Raw genomic sequence first — 16,883 nt, 5'->3', positions numbered from 1 at the left:
GCATTTCTCTGATGGCTTATGGTGTTGAGCATATTTTCAGGTTTATATTAATATTATTGGCCACCGTTTTCTTTAGAGAAATAATCTATTCAAATACTTTGCCCCTCCCCCCCTTTTTTAAGACAGAGTCTTCCTCTGTTGCCCATGCTGGAGTGCATGCAGTGGTGTGATCACAGCCCATTGCAACCTCAAACTCCTGGGCTTAAGTGATCCTCCTGCCTCAGCCGCTGGAGTAACCAAGACTAGGCATGACCACCATGCCTGGCTAATTTTTTATTTTTAAATTTTTTGTAGACATGGGGTCTCACTATCTTGCCCAGGCAGGTTTGGAACTCCTGGCCTCCAGTGATCCTCCCACCTTGGCCTCCCAAAGCTTTTTTCTTTGAGAACAGATTTTGCTATGTTACCCAGGCTGCTCTCAAACTCCTGGGCTCAAGAGATGCTTCCACATCAGCCTCCACAATAGGTGGGATTATAGGTGTGCACCCCTGTGCCCAGATACTGTTTTTAGCTTTTTGAGGAACCTCCATACTATTTTGCCTAATGGCTGTATTTACATTCCTACCAACAGTGTATAAGAGATCCCTTTCTCCACATTCTTGCCAGCATTTGGTATTTTTCCCCTTTTTAAAATAGTCATTCTAACTGAGGTGAGATGGTATCTCATAGTGGTTTTCATGTGCATTTCCCTGATGATTAATGATGTTGAGCATTTTTTCCACATAATTTTTTGCCATTTGTCTGTCTTCTTTTGAGAAATGTCTATTCAGATCCACTGCCAATTTTTTATTTAGATTACTTGTTTTGTTTTGCTACTGAGTTGTTTGAGATCCTTGTATATTCTGGATATTAATCCTGTCAGATGAATAGTTTGCAAATATTTTTTCCCATCCTGCAGGTTGTTTCTTCATTCTGTTCATTATTTCCTTTGCTATGCAGAAGCTTTTTAGTTTGATATAATGCCATTTGTCTATTTTTGCTCTTGTTGCCTGTGTTTCTGAGGTCTTATGTACAAAACCTTTGCCTAGATCAACGTCCTGAATTGTTTCCCCTATGTTTTCTACTAGTAATTTCTAAGATTCAGGTCTTACATTTAAGTCTTTTGTTATTTATTTTTTTGAGATGGGGGTCTCACTCTGTCACCGAGGTTAGAGTACAGTAGTGTCACACCTTAATGCAACCTCAAACTCCTGGGCTTAGGCGATCCTCCTGCCTCAGCCTCCTGAGTAGCTGGGACTACAGGGTGTGCCACCATGCCCAGTTAAGTTTTCTATTTTCTGTAGAGACAGGATCTTGCTATGTTGTCCAGGGTGGCCTCAAACTCCTGGCCTCAAGCAATCCTCCTGCCTGGACCTCCCAAAGTGCTGGGATTACAGGTGTGAGCCACCGTGCCTGGCCACATTGAAGTTTTTAATTCATTTTGAGTTGATTTTGTATATGGTGAGAAACAGGGGTCTAGATTCATTCTTCTGCATATGGATATCCAGTTTCCCCAGCACTATTTACTGAAGAAACTGTCCTTTCCCCAGTGTATGTTCTGGGTGCCTTTGTCAAAAATCAGTTGACTGCAAACATATGGATTTATTTCTGGGTTCTCTATTCTGTTCCAGTGGTCTATGTGTCTGTTTTTATGCCAGTACCATGTTGTTTTTGTCACTATGGCTTTGTAGTATATTTTGAAGTCAAGTAGTATGATGCCTCCAGTTTTGTTATTAATATTTTTCCAGCTTTGTTCTTTTTGTTCAGGTTTGCTTTGGCTATTTGGATCTTGCTACGTTGCTCAGGCTGGTCTCAAACTCCAGGTCTCAGGTGATCCTCCTGCCTAGGTCTCCCAAAGTGCTAGGATTACAGGTGGGAGCCACCATGCCTGGGCAAGACCTCTTCTCTTTAAAAAAAAAAAAAAAAAAAAAAAGGCGGTGGGAGGAGAGGAGGGGGAGATCTGAGCAGACTCTTTGCAATAAGCACATGAAAAGATGTTCATCATTAGGTATCAGGAAAATGTAAATTAAAGGCACAAAGAAATAACACACCTACTATAATGGCTAAAATGAAAAAGAATGAAAATATTAAATGTTGGGAAGGATGTGGGACTAGAACTTTCATACTAGTGAGAATGTAAAATGGCATAAATACTATGGAAAACAACTGGGCAGTTTCTAATAAAGTTAAGCACACTCTTAGTATAGGACCCAGCAATCTCACTCCTAGGTATTCACTCCAAATTAATGAAAACATACATTTACACAGACTTGTGCATGAAAGGTAACAGCAACTCTATTTAAAATAGCCTTGTGGGGCCAGACGCGGTGGCTCACGCCTGTAATCCTGGCACTCTGGGAGGCCGAGGTGGGTGGGTTGTTTGAGCTCAGAAGTTCGAGACCAGCCTGAGGAAGAGCGAGACCCCCGTCTCTACTAAAAATAGAAAGAAATTAGCTGGACAACTAAAAAATATATATAGAAAAAATTAGCTGGGCATGGTGGTGCATGCCTGTAGTCCCAGCTACTCAGGAGGCTGAGGCAGGAGGATTGCTGGAGCCTAGGAGTTTGAGGTTGCTGTGAGCTAGGCTGATGCCACGGCACTCTAGCCTGGGCAACACAGTGAGACTCTGTCTCAAAAAAATAAAATAAAATAAATAATAAAATAAAATAGCCTTGAGCTAGAGATAAGTTGGAAATAACCCAAATGTCCATCAATTAGTAAATGGAAAAACAAATTACAGTTACCCCTACAACAAAATATTACCAACAATAAAAGGAATAAACTAATATAAGGGTTCTCAATGAGGGGAGGAAGGGGATTTTGTCCTCTAGAGGACAACTGGCAATATCTGACTGCTACAACTGGGAAAAGGGGTGCTAACAGCATCTACTGGGTAGTCAGGGATGCTGCTCAATATCCTGAAATGCACAGGAAAGTCTATAAAACAAAACATTGTTCAGACTAAAATGTTAGAGTGCCAAGGTTGAAAAACTCTGAACTACCAAAATATATCACAACATGGATGAACCTCAAAAACTTCATGGTGATCAAAAGAATCCAGACATTTCCATGACAGTCTAGAACAGGCAAAACTAACCTCTAGTAAGAGAGATTAGGTCAGTACTTGCCTGGGACTAGGGTAAGGAATAATTATTGCAGAAATATGAGGGACCTCTGGAGTGAAATTATTCTGTATGTTTATTGTGGGAGTATATATATTTGTCAAAATGCAAACTGTACACTTTAATGTATTTTAATGTATATAAATCAAAAATACAAAATTGATAATAAATTTGCCAATAATAGGTGAGAAGTACACAGAGGGGGGTTCATGACAGTATTCTATTTTTGTATCTGCCTCAATTTCCATAACAAAACGTTAAAAAATACATATATAAACATTAAATGATTCAGGGAGAAGCCTTAATTGAATCTCAAAAAAAAAAATACTCAGGATTAAAATCTCATCGTGGGAATGATCTTTATGTCTCTGTTCTTAAAGGAGAGAGATGCTGAGGTAAAAAAGAGAAGGAAAATAATACGGTTTGATATAAGGAAAGTAAAGAAAATCACACTACCTTTTTTTTTTTTAACCTTATAATGTCCTATCTAGTCCCAGGCTGACACTACGCCACGCTTTCTATGGTAGACAGACTTCTAAGATGGCTGCCAATTACTCCAGCCTCCTCATATTTATGCCCTTATGTAATCTCTTCCTCCTGAGTGTGGACTGGCCTAAGTGACTTGTTTCCAACCAACAGAATGGCAAAGGTGATAGGATGTCACTTCCATGATTAGGTTAGAAAAGACTGTGACTTCCGTTTTCCTAGGAGACTCTCTGATGACGCTGGAGAGGCCACAGGACAAGGGACTGAGAGGAACCTCCAGCCCTCAGCCAGTGAGAAACCAAGACCCTCAATCCATCATCCCTTGAGAAAGTGAATTCTGCCAACAATCAAGTGAACTTGGAAGCAGAATCTTCCTCAGTCAAGCATTGAGATGAGATACCAGCCCTGGATGACACTTTGACTACTGCTTGTGAGAGACCCTGGAACAGAGGACTCTCATTTAAGCTATGCCCAGATTCCTGACCACAGAAGCCGCCATAATAAATGTGTGTTGTTTTAAAAGCTGCTAAATTTGTAATTTATTATGCAACAATAAATAACTAATACACCCTCCATATTAATCCTACTGAATAAACAGCCTGGCAATTTCTTAAAAAGGTAGATATACTATATGTAGGTATTTACCCTCAAATAAATGAAAACATGTTTACACAAAGATTTGTACATGAATGCTTATAGTAACTTTATTCGCAATCATGAAAAACTGGAAAACAACCAAACATTCATCACAGGCAAATAAACATATTATATCCATACAACAAAATACTACTTGATATTAAAAAGGAATGAACCACTGATACATGCTATAACATGGATAAATATAAAAATCATTATGCTGAGGAAAAGAAGCCAGACACAAAAGGGAACATAATGTACGGATGTATTTATATAAAATTCTACAGTTTGGGAATGGTGGTTCATGCTTATAATCCCAGCGCTTTGGGAAGCTGAGGTGGCAGATCGATTGAGGCCAGGAAGGAGTTCCAGACCAGCCTAGGCAACATTCTGAGACCCCCATCTGTACAAAAAAATAAAAGATTAGCCAGGTGTGGCTGTAGTCCCTGCTACTTGAGAGGCTGAGGCAGGAGGATAGCTGGAGCCCGGGAGCTTGAGGCTGCAATGAGCTACAATTACAACACTGCACTCCAGCCTGGGCGACAGAGCAAGATACTGTCTCAGGGAAAAAAAATTCTAGAAAATGCAAAGCAATATATAAGTGGGGGCACTGGGAGGTACAGAATGCAAAGGGACACAAGAAAATTTGCTGGGGCAATGGAAATTTTCTGTATCTTGGTTGCAGTGGTTGTTTCACAATAAATACTATAAACTAATAAATTATCTGTCAACATACATAGAACAGCACACTTTAAATGAGTACAGTTTATTGTAGGTAAATTAGACCTCATTAAGATGACCAAAAAAAAAAAAAAAATTCACCTTCTTTGTGGAGACTTCTTTAACTACATCTAATGCAGCTGATTCCATTATTCTACCGTATTCCTCAAACAGTACTCTACAGGTAGATTACCCAAACTGCACAGAATCTGGGGCTTCTTGAATTCTACAGCAGCTAAAACTTACAGAACACAATCATATGCCAGGCACTGTTCTATGATTAACTCAATCAGTCCCCTCAACAACCACATGAAATAGGTTTTATTACACACATTTTATAAATGAGGAAACTGAGGCTCAGAAGTAGCTTAAGACATTACAGCTAGAATGTGCCATGATTCGAGGCCAGGCAGTCAGATCACCACACCACTCTACATACTCAGACTACTTGAATATTAGGTAAAAGTACACTAACAGCTCACTAAAGACTGATAAGCTCATTCACTCATTCAACAAATATTTAGGTATGCAATATATGCCAGGTGGTGTTCTAAATGCTAAAGATACAACACTGAAGGAAATATTAATATAAACGTGGTATCTCCCTTCATGGAATTTACATTCTATTAAGAACCTAGATAGGTTTAAAACACAGGATTCTTAAATCAAAATATTTATCCCCTTATTTATATAAATTTATTCAAATATTTATGGGGAAAAAAAACCTCACAAGTCACATAGTGGCCAGTTCTGCTTTAACTAGCTAAAGCAGAAGTTCCCAAACTCATCTGCACTTTAAAATCACCTTGGAATTTCTTAAAAATTCCCAAGTCCAGACCATATCCCCAGGCCAATTAAATCACAATGGGGGGGAGGGGCGGCAAGAAAGACATCAATTTTCCAAGCTCCACAGGTGATTCCAAGGTGAAGATAAATTGGGGGAATCACTGAGCTGGAGTTTCATAAAGTTTATTCATGATGACTTAGAAGTAGGTGAATGAAAACAATTATATACACCTGCCCTTCTCTGAGATTTGTAAGGTAGCTTTAATTTTTTCCCCCTATATTATGAATTCTGAGAACATGAGAAAGAGAGCCAAATAAATAATTATTTTCCTTCTTGGATTTATTTGTACCTCCATTACCCTCCAGAATTATGGACAACTGAGAAATTCACCTTTTCATCTTTCCTTGGTACTTTCAATGGAACCAATAAAGAATTCTGCCATATTACATCTATTCAACATAACTACTAAAACATGACTCATGCTTTTTTATTAAGCAGATCTTATTTAATTTAGTTGGTTTGGATCCAATCCACATGCCAAAAGCAACTTGCCAAAGTAAAATACCCTATGGACACTGAGATCAAAATACCTTCTTTTTAAAAAGTAAAGTCTATTTCTAATTCAGTCCTTTGTTTAAGTTGAAACTAAGTCTTTTATAAATTGAATTTTCATTTGTATTCTATAGAATCAACAGACCTGTTTAAGAACTCTCTGACCACTCTCAGAAAAGATAGTCAGTAGGACCCCTCTCCATTCCTCCCAGGACCTAGACAAAAAGGAAAAAGGGCAAAGAGGAAGAAGAGAAACATCAGAAGAAAAAACTAAACATAAACTCAATAAACCTATTCAAAATAAATTTCGGTGACTGGCCAAATTCCTTCTCTCTACCACTGTTACTGCTAATTTTACTTGAGCAAGAGTTGTAAAAGACAATGAGATGCTCTACAGTCTCTAGCCCAACGGTTTTTAACAAGTAAACCTTATAAACACTGAGGAGGCTCAAAGTATTTTCAAGCTACCTCAGTAGTGGTTATATACGTGTGTTCATTTTCTAATTCATTATTCTTATGATTTGTGTACTTGTGTGTTTTATACTTCACTTAACCCATTTTAAAAAACAGATACATTCATCCTGGGCAGAATCCCTGAAAGATTCTAATTAAATAGGAATCAGAAGTACTCTCAGAAGTAGAGTCCAGGTTACATGATTTGTCCTGGGTCACAGACATAGTTAGCCACAGCCATAGTCCTTGTTGTTACTTTCCTACTCTTTCTGTAGTAAATTGTAAGTATGTTGATAATAATATTATACTTTAAATTTACTCTCCTACTTAGATTGAAAAAAAATTGTAAGTGACAACTAAAAAACCACACAAATAAATGGAAAAGACAGATGTCCTGGGTTCACAACTGTGCACTGCTACAGCTACTGCACCATCCATATAAGGAAATTAAAGCCTCATGCCCATGCAACCATTGCCTAACCTTGATATACTTTTTAATGCTCTCAGTGAAGACATATGTCAAATTATTAGTAGTAAAATCAACTGGGTACACATTCAGAATAGACTAGCATTATTTATGACAATGAAACAGGGTGACAGAACGGAAAGAGGGCTAGGCTGAGCATGGCAGCGTGGGTGTGCCCTGAGTTCTAGTCATGGCCTTTCCATAAAGTTGTATAATTTTGGGCAGGATACAATCTCTCTGGGCCTAAAAATCCTAAATTACAAAATGAGAGGATGGATAACCAGAGCTAGAGCTAAACAAAATCTCAGGTTCCTTCTAGATCTAGGAAAACTCAAGGAATATTCATCAAGAAATTTAATTATTCTTCCATACACTTTTACTTAAATAAATGAGTTATCTCATTAAAAAAAAAATTTTTTTTTTTTTGAGACAGAGTCTTGCTCTGTTGTCTAGGCTAGAGTGCCATAGCATCAGCCTAGCTCACAGTAACCTCAAACTCCTGGGCTCAAGCAATCCTCCTGCCTCAGCCTCCCAAGTAGCTGGGACTATAGGCATGTGACATCATGCCTGGCTAATTTTTATATTTTTAGTACAAATGGGGTCTCGCTCTTGCTCAGACTGGTCTCGACCTCCTGACATTAAGGGATCCTCCCGCCTCAGCCTCTCAGAGTGCTAGGATTACAGGCATGAGCCACTGCGCCTGGCACATTCAAATATTTTTTAAGTAGCTCTGGTATCCGCCTCATAAATATAAGCACATTCTTCAGCTTGTGTCAAATGCGAACTTTCTAGATTTGTTATCTAGGTGCAAAAACCTCTCCCTTTCAAAAATGCCCAATAATAATATCTTTGATACTTTATCATCGTCATCATGAGACTCTTCTGCATGAGTTTTAAAAACCTTATATTATGAAATAATCTCAGACTTACAAGGCATGAGGTTTTTTTTATTCTTTTTTTTTTTTTTTTTTGAGATGGGGTCTCGCTCTGTCACCTGGGCTAGACTGCCATGGCATCAGCTTAGCTCACAGCAACCTTAAACTCCTGGGCTCAAGTGATCCTCCTGTCTCAGCCTCCTGAGTAGCTGGGATTACCAGCGCGCACTGCTATGCCTGGTTAATCTTTCTATTTTTAGTAGAGACAGTCTACTGTTTTTTTTTAGTAGAGACAGGGTCTCGCTTTTGCTGAGGCTGAACTCAAACTCCTGACCTCAAGCAATCTTCCCGAGTAGGCCTCCAAAGTATTAGGATTACAGGCGTGAGCCACTGCGTCCGGCCCATGAGGGTTTTTTTTAAATAAAAAATATGTGTACAGAGTCCTTCTTAATTTCTAATCTGCCATAACCTTAATACTTTCAATAGATGCATTTGTTCAACCACCTTTTACCAACTACCTAGTAGCACTCTGCTAGGCAATTTCCTGCTCCTAAAGTTAATTTATAACAAAAAATTTGTGGAATGGGTGACTGAAATTACATCAATTTCATGAATACCTAAATCTGGATCTTACACTTCTAGTACTCAAAAAGTGAAGATGGCCTTTTAACCACATCACCTTAAATGTTTCAGGATAACTTATAAGACATCTTAAAAGTGTCTAAATAAAAAGGTAAATGAAAATTGTTAAAGACGATTTGCCTTGGCACAACTAACATAAGATCCAATCTCACCTTCCCCATAGCCTTTCATGAGGTCCTTATAAAACTATTACATGCTTCCTACTCTCAAATCCGGAGCTCCCAAGGGAAAATTTGTGCAGACTTCCAGCTAAATCAGAGAAACTCAGTTCTCTGAGATTAGGGCATTTCAATACTATAATAACCCTGGTTTGCTCTTGGTAGGGATAATAGACAATTAAAGGGATTGGGGAATAATATTAATTTTTTAAGTTCGACCCTGACATTTTAGTATAAGAAACAAAAGATAAGTTGAAATATGAAACCTGAAATTACCAAAACTACTCATCCTAACACAGATATAGTTAATAATTCAATCAAGCATATTATAAACCAATAGAATAAGTCAGAGGCTCCATGAGATTTTTCCTATCTTGTTAGATATCGCAGGTGAATAAAATAAAATTTAGAGAAAAACTACTTCATACATCATGTTCTAATTATAAATACCACCACACTCTCAACCATAATAAAACTACAATCAAAAAACAACACAGGTTTGGATACTAACCTTTTACTCCATGCTCTAAAAATACAAATGACATTGAGAAATTGATCAAATCCTACAAAATTCAGGAAATAATAAAAAATTTCCTAAAAATAACTTGAGAATCTGAGCAGATTAAGAACTAGAGCTCGGCAATAACCTGGTTCAATACCTTCAGGGAGCAAATGGAAAAATTAAAGCCCAAGTGAACAATTTGTCCAAAGCCTCTTAGTAACAGGGAAGGCTTGCATTTCATATATTATATAATGAATGCTGTCTTGCCATAAGACAGTGATACAAGACAACTTTAAAGAACAATGGCTTTCTTCCTCTGTTAAGTTACTCTGACAAGAGTTAAATCATGAGATCTAGGCTAAAAGTCAGAGAAGTCCTTAGACCATCATTTTAAGAAATGGCCAGTGTTTTTTTCCCCTTATCTTTGGTATATTCATAATGATAATGTTGTCAAGCTTTTCTTTTTCTTTCTTTCTTTCTTTTTTTTTTGGCTGTAAGCTCTTGTAATTGTCACTTTCTAAATCAAATACTTAAGTTCTAAGACCACCTTTCAGGTCCTGCAACTACAATTTCATCATTATGATGACCCCAATGAATATACTGACTGTGCTAGGCAAACCTGCAGACAGAACTGTATTAGGTGGATGTACTAATATTCTCAAACACAAATACAGGATTCAAATGGTACACTTAGAAAAGCATTTCTTCAAAGTTTAAAAGAGATCATTTAAAAACTAGTAAAATTTAATACTGTCCTTAGTTCTGAAAAATGAAGAAGAGATAATTTTTTGATCAGAAGAAATTCAGCTCACACCGTAATCCCAGCACTTTGAGAGGCTGAGGCTGGAGGATCATCTGAGGTGGGAGAATCACTTGAGGCAAGGCGTTTAAAACCAGCCTGAGCAACACAGAAAGACCCAGTCTCTACAAAAAATAGAAAAATTAACCAGACATGGTGGTGTATACCTATAGCCCAAGCTACTTGGGAGGCTGAGGCAAAAGATCACTTGAGCCCAGGAGTTTGAGGTTGCAGTTAGCTATGATGATGCCACTGCACTCTACCTAAGGCAACAGAGGGACATATTATCTCAAAAAAAGAAGTTCAATGGTAAGATAAACCAGTTCATTTATATTAAAAAACAAAGAAATAAACCTCTACACAAATTGCAAGAAAGAGAAAAAATTAATATTAAAAATGAATAACAATAAAAAATATAGAAGTAAAAATCTAGAAGAATTAACTTCTAGATGAGTAAGACATGAATCCAGAAGCCATAAAGAAAAAGACTGGGCTGGGCGCAGTGGCTCACGCCTATAATCTTAGCACTATGGAAGGCCAAGGTGGGAGGATTGCTTGAGCTCAGGAGTTTGAGACCAGCCTGAGCAAGAGAGACCACGTCTCTACTAAAAATAGAAAAATTAGCCGGGCATCATGGTATTCACCTCTAGTCTCAGCTACTCATGAGGCTGAGGCACAAGGATCACTTGAGCCCAGGAGTTTGAGGTTGTTGTGAGCTACGCTGACACCACTACACTCTACTCAGGGCAACAGAGTAAGACTCGTCTCAGAAAAAAAAAAAAAAGAAAAAGACTGACAGACATTATTAGATAAAAATTAAAATAGTCTATATGTCAAAAGAAACCACAAAATCAAAAGCCAAATGACAGACTGGGATAATATATTTTCATCAAATATTAATATAAACAAGGCTAATATCCCAAATACTCAAAAGCACCTGTAAATTGATTAAAAAGTCAAACATTAACAACCTAAGAGAAAAATAAGTAAAGGATCTGAAGAAGTGATTTGCAGCATAGGAAATGCAAACAGTCAATAAACGTACTCACACTCAGTCAATTGGTAAAAGTTAAAATGATACCTGTTATCCAGTGGCAGTGGGAATAAGAACTTTGACAATCTTTGTGGAAAATAACCTGGCAGTTCATAATAAGACTGAAATAAACTGACCTTTTAACCCACATTTGGGGATTTATTCTACAACAGTAAAAGCTCCATTACTTAAGATATATGTACAAGGATGTCTACCATAATACTGTTTGTGATGGGGAAAAAATCAGAAATAACTTGAATACCCACTGAATGAAACCTACATAAACAGAATACTATGCAGCAAGCAAAAAAATAAATTAAGTATTTGTTTAATGATTTAGAAGAAAATGTATGATACCTTAAAAAGTAAAAAAAGTTGTAGAATCATAATAATCACATAAAATAAGAGAAAATGAATCAGTATGAATATTTGTGTTTCTAAGAGCATAGAGAAAATATAGAAGAATCAAGCTAGGCTATTACGCTTGGGCAGTTTGTAGGATAGAAACCGGAGAAGAGGAGATGGTTGGCTTTTTCTTCATACACCAGATGATGCGCAGCTTGTTACCATAAGCATACACTGTTTCTGTGGTTAGAAAGGAAAATCATATTTAAGTATAATTCATAACGGAAAAGAAATGGGGCCAGCCTAGTGGCTCATGCCTGTAATCCCAACACTTTAGGAGGCCAAGGAGGGAGGATCAGCCAGGTGCGGTGGCTCAAGCCTGTAATCTTAGCACTCTGGGAGGCAGTGGCGGGAGGATCACTTGAGCTCAGGAGCTTGAGGTTGCTGTGAGATCAGCCTGAGCAAAAGCGAGACCCTGTCTCTACTAAAAACAGAAAAAAATTAGCCGGGTGTGGTGGCACATGCCTATAGTCCCAGGTACTCAGGAGGCTAAGACACGAGGATCACTTGAGCCTAGGAGTTTGAGGTTGCTGTGAGCTAGGCTGGTGCCACAGCACTTGCCCAGGCAACAGAGTGAGACTCTGTCTCAAGGAAAAAAAAAAAAGAGAAGAAAGGAAACCAAAGGAAATAGAGAAAAGGGAGGGAGGGGAAGCAAAAAAAGGAAGGGAGGGAAGCTAAAAAAGGAAGGGGAAAAGGGAAGGGAAAAAGGGAAAGGAAGGGGAAAGGAAGGAAGGAAGGAAGAAAAGGGAAGGGGGAAAGGGAGGAAGGGAAGAAGGGAGAAAGGGAAGAGAGGAAGGGAGGGAGGGAGGGAAGAAGCAAGGAAGATGGGAGGATCGTTTGAGCCCAGGAGTTGGAGGCTTCAGTGAGCTATGATCCCACCACTGCAATCCAGCAAAAAAAAAAAAAAAAAAAAAAAAAAAAGGAAGAGGGAGAAGAGGATTTTGATTTGATTCAACAGCTTTACATTTTTTAGATTTGTATATTCAAAATGGTTTTTGAAAAAAACAAACATGAATCATCACAAAATCCTGTCAAAGAAATGCTCCCTATTATTGCAATCTACATATTTTTTTTGGTTAAATTTTATACTATGCCACTTGAAATTCATCTTTTATAACAATGCACCATTCTTTGTTACAATGAATAAAATTTTTAAATGCATAGTACAAACATAAAAGGAAAATACCAAATCTACAGTGAATAAATGGTCAAATGATATGAAAAATCAGTTTAAGCAAGATGAGATACATTTATTACTGAAAAAAAAGCTTATCATTGATAAAAATTTAAAAAAATTGCTAGTCACTAAAGGAAAATATGCAACTTTACGATGAAGTGATCTAGCATTCACCATATCGACCCTGTGAACGAACTTATCATCAATAATGGGACAACCAGACATTTATGTACCTCATGATATGATGGAAAATGAAGACTATTTATGTACATATGTTTGCCAAAATGATTAACCAGAGTCTAATCAAGTCTTTAGAATCTAGTAAGTCTTTTAAAACTTCCAGTTCAGGGAAATAAAAGCAATAAAGAAAGAAGTTAAATGCTACAAAGAAAACAATCAGATAAATCCAGAATGTGGCACATTCAACAAGAAAATAGCTCTGGTGTCAACAAATCAATGCCATGGGAAAAAAAGCAGAGGAGGCACAGGTGGGAAATAGAAGTGTTATAGGTTACAAAAAGAGTATAGGAATAACAAGCAAATGCTATGCATGGCCCTTAATTTGATTCCACTTTGAACAAGTCAGCTATAAAAGTCATTTTGGAGACAACTGGAAAAACTTACACACTTAATGTTAGATAATGTTAAGGAATTAATGTTAATTTTGTTAGGTATAATAATGGTACTGTGATTATGTAGGAGAATGTCCTTATTTGTTTTGTTAGGTGTAATGATGGTATTGTGATTATGTAGGAGAATGTCTTTATTTGTAAAATTCATGCTAAAGTATTTAAAAGCATAGTATCATGATGTCTATATTTGAAATTTTTCATGATAAAACATTAAAATATCAAAAACCCCCCAAAATTGTGAAGCAACATTATTATACTAGAAGAAAAAATTATAAAATTCAATTTCAACTAATAGCTGGTTGGTAATATAAACAGGTAGTCATTCAAAAGAATAATCTGACAATGTGGCTAAAAATGATATCCTTAGAACTAATTAAATCACTTTAGGAAACATATTCTAAGAAAAAATTGGGAGCAGCCAGTCATGGTGGCTCACACCCATAATCCTAGCACTTTGGGAGGCCAAGGCAGGAGGACTGCTTGAGACCAGGAGTTCAAGACCAGCTGGGGCAACACAGCAAGACCCTGCCTCTACAATTAAACATAAATAAAATAAGATAAAATTTCATGGGTTCACATGCTTTTAGAGAAAATAAAAACAATGCAAATATAGAATCAGGAAGAACTGCCTAAGAACAAATAAGGAAAAGCACCCAAGGGCTATAATTGACCACAATTTGAATGAGTGTTCACAATGTGAATACAGTCCTGTGGACAAAGCCAACATAACTACCATTAAAAAGACACAGAAAAATAATGTATCATTCACTTGAATAGTATGCAGTCTTCCTCAATTCTTTCCATTAGTTTTACAAAATAGTACTTAGTATTCCTCAATTCTTTCCAGGTATTTTTAAAAAATATGGAAAAACCAAAGAGGGTTCAGAGAAAAAGGTAAACGATAGGATGGAAAGGAGGTGTTTGGGAGAAAGGTTTTAAAGAAAATGAAGAATGACACAATTATTAATACTGAAATGCATGGAAAAGCTTTTGAAAAGAGATCCTGAAAAGCTGATGTACCTCTCAGTGCTCACAGATAACTGACCAAGAGGAGAGGGCTAATAAAACACTGAAAGTTGGTTGTTGTTTTATGTAAGAGGGATTTCTTGACCATGCTGGTGAAAACCATAGGCAAATGAGAAAGGCTGGGTGTGTTACATCATTGACCATCTGTTTTTCTTCAGGGTGTTTACTTATCCATGATCACCTGATCATAGAACCTCCCTAAAGCTTGAATCAGTTATCCACCATTTCAAAATGTGCTATCCTGCTCCTACATACTGCTCACTCAGCAACATTCAAATGTCTTAGACCTGGCATCCAGGGCCCTAAAAGACTACTCTGGCTTCATTCTCTACAATTCAACACACCAGCAAATCAGACTCCTATTTCATTACCTAAATAGCCCTTATACTTTCCTATGTCCATCATTCCCTTCATTCTTATCTCCTCAACCCCACTTGTTGCAATCTCACCCTTTCATTTATTAAGTTTTAATTTAATGTCACAGTATCATCTCAAATGCTACCTGCTATGGGTTGAATTGTGTCTTCCCCAAAATATGTTAAAGTCCTAACCCTCAGTACCTCAGAATGTGCCCTAATTTGGAAATAGGGTCACTGCAGATGTAATTAGTTAAGATGAGGTCATACTGGAGTAGGGTGAGCCTTTAATCTAATATGACCAGTGTATTTATAAAAGGGAAATTTGGACACACAGTCAGAGACATACATGCAGAGACTGGAATGATGCAGCTGCAAGGCAAGAAACACTAAGAATTGACAGAAGGTAGGAAAAGGCAAGGAAAGATTCTACCCAAAATCTCAGAGGGAGGATGGCCCTGCTGACACCCTGAATTTGGGTTCTCTCCTCCAGAACAGTGAAAGAATAAAACTGTGTTGTTTTAAGTCACTTAGTTTGCAGTACTTTGTTACACAAGCCCTAGGAAACTAATATACCACCTTTTCCATGAAGCCTTCTCTTCCACGTGGAAGTGATCGCCCTCTCTTCTGAATTCCCCTAGAACTTACTGTCTCATTTAAAATACTTATGTTTTCTCCCCTTTTTATTTATGTTCACATAATCTCCCCAGAGGAATTAGTTTTCTGAATGGCAGAAACTACTCATCAGCTGTACACAATGCTCAACACCTGGTAGGCAATCAACACATATGACTACCATAATCAAATTTTTCTCCACGTTTAATTATTCTGATCTCAATGCTTCTGAATGAGTCATCTCCATATACACTGCAGAGTTAAACACCCCAAAAGAACTCAGCTGAAGCCTCCTTTTCCTTAGGAAACACTCCTAGATTTTACTGACAAATATTACTGATAAATGAAATTTACTTATATCAACATATATTACATTGATATGTGCATATCTATATATGCACATACTGCTGTTAGCTAATGTTCACAATGGGAAAGAATGCTCATTTCACAAATCCATTATCTAGGGTCTATTGATCTGTCTCTTATTAGGTTTAGTCAGATTCTAGTTTATTTAAAATCGTTCCATCTTCACTGTATTTGGCGGTTAACTACAGTACTTTTAAATTTCTCCATGTGGGCCAGGTGCAGTGGCTCACACCTGTGATCCTAACACTTTGGATGGCTGAGGTGGGAGGACTGCTTGAGGCCAGGAGTTCGAGACCAGCCTAAGCAATAGAGAGATTCCCTCTCTACAAAAGATAGAAAAATTAGCTGGGCATGGTGGTGTGCGCCTATAATCTCAGCTACTCAGGAGGCTGAGGCAGGAGGATCACTTGAGCCCAGCAGTTTGAGGTTGCTGTGAGCTATGATCACACCACTGCACTCTACCCTGGGCAACAGAGTGAGACCATGTCTCAAAAAAAAAAAAAAAAAAAAATTCTCCATGTGTTTGCATTTTTTAAGTCTCTATTTTATAGAAGGGACATAGCCTTACTTCCATATAACATTTAAAATGATGGCAAGGGACTTAACTTAATCAACAACTTCCCTCAGTAAGATCCCAAAATCTAATTCACAAATTTGCAACTATTTCTTCCCATGAGAGACTGTTGCTGTCTGGTTTCTAGAAAATGTACATAAATGGGTACTATGGAACTAAATTTCAACAGGTCCGATATCAGAAAAGGAGCTAGTCAATGAGAACTTTTGTTGCCTCCCTGTGGAGGAGTTGCAGCTGATTCATGATAAATACAAACCGAAATACCTGAAGTATGAATGCTCTCTGAATTTGGTGATCATTAATATTATAATATTAACTGACATAGTTAATACTAATGGCTCATTAATATTCTAACTGACATTGAATTGATACTTCTTTGTAAGTTAAAGATATGGTCCTGGCTTCTGCTTTATGGGGTCTGTATATAAAATATAGCACATTAGGGCTGCATTACTCCTTCCACCAAAGCTATAGTATTCCATTTGTATACACATCTATATATACTTCGTCATTAATTCAGC

At 37.5% G+C, this 16,883-nt stretch overlaps 1 protein-coding gene across 6 annotated transcripts in view; it reads right to left on the bottom strand.

The window, feature by feature from the left end:
• Window positions 1-16,883, bottom strand: part of NCOA6 (nuclear receptor coactivator 6) — a 98,334-nt gene that overhangs the window by 74,525 nt on the left and 6,926 nt on the right. The window contains exon 2 of one of the 6 annotated variants that reach the window (XM_069495406.1): window positions 6,429-6,498. The exons of the other annotated variants lie outside the window; for them this stretch is intronic. The gene's annotated coding sequence lies outside the window, so the exon portion shown is untranslated. The remainder of the gene's footprint in view (window positions 1-6,428; window positions 6,499-16,883) is intronic. 6 annotated transcript variants of the gene reach the window in all.

This window comes from Eulemur rufifrons, chromosome 20 (assembly GCF_041146395.1).
Source record: "Eulemur rufifrons isolate Redbay chromosome 20, OSU_ERuf_1, whole genome shotgun sequence".
NCBI classification, from domain to species: Eukaryota; Metazoa; Chordata; class Mammalia; order Primates; family Lemuridae; genus Eulemur; species Eulemur rufifrons.
The sequence above is the reverse complement of the archived record's forward strand: the minus strand, read 5'-3'. Positions and strand labels throughout refer to the sequence as shown.